At 47.2% G+C, this 680-nt stretch overlaps 1 protein-coding gene across 11 annotated transcripts in view; it reads left to right on the top strand.

Annotated features, from left to right (window-relative positions):
• The window catches only part of LOC113201982 (peripheral-type benzodiazepine receptor-associated protein 1), a 62217-nt gene that overhangs the window by 17366 nt on the left and 44171 nt on the right, over window positions 1–680 (top strand). The gene's annotated exons all lie outside the window — the stretch shown is intronic.

The following is a 680-nucleotide window of genomic DNA, read 5'->3' as shown; positions in this document are numbered from 1 at the left end:
TAGCCACTAGGGCTCTTATTTCTACGCGAGTACCCGTAAGATACAAGACATCTGATGAGCGACAAGGTTACATACTGATTCAGAATGGTGTGGGGCCTGTGCTTCCTATTCCACTTTTCGATTTGAGGCCCCCTTATGACTTTATGTCCAAAACAGTTATTTTTAACCTAATCGGCGCGTTTATACAGCCAAATTTACGATTTTTTTTCCCTTACGAGTTCCAATTTTTTGACATACCCACTTTTCTTTGCTGACCCCTTTCAGTTCCTTAGCGATGGTTTTCGGATTTGAAGTTCGGCACTGCGTTCTCTAGAAGTGAACCCCAAGATACCCTGAAAATTTCAAGTCTCTATCTCATCGCCTTCTAGTGGAACATGCTGACAGGCCAGCACACACCAGCGCTAGATAACTTGTTCAATGTAGAAAGGGCAGACTGAAAACATAAAGAATTGGGTGAATGTCCTTGACGCGCGGCCTAGCGTGGTGCGCGGATTGTGGCGGTAGCGATTGAGGTGACTACCCACCTCCACCTACTTCCTCCCACCCGCAAGTGAGTCGTTGGGGTTCGGGATATCGGAAAAGTACACAGGATTTTAGGTCCGGGCTGGATGTGTGTGTGTGTGTGCGTGTGTGTGTGTCTGTGTGTCTGTGTCTGTCTGTCTGTCTGTCTGTGTGTCTGT

The sequence above is a fragment of the Frankliniella occidentalis genome, unplaced genomic scaffold (assembly GCF_000697945.3).
Source record: "Frankliniella occidentalis isolate FOCC.00 unplaced genomic scaffold, Focc_3.1 Scaffold126, whole genome shotgun sequence".
In the NCBI taxonomy this organism is placed as follows: domain Eukaryota; kingdom Metazoa; phylum Arthropoda; class Insecta; order Thysanoptera; family Thripidae; genus Frankliniella; species Frankliniella occidentalis.
The sequence above is the reverse complement of the archived record's forward strand: the minus strand, read 5'-3'. Positions and strand labels throughout refer to the sequence as shown.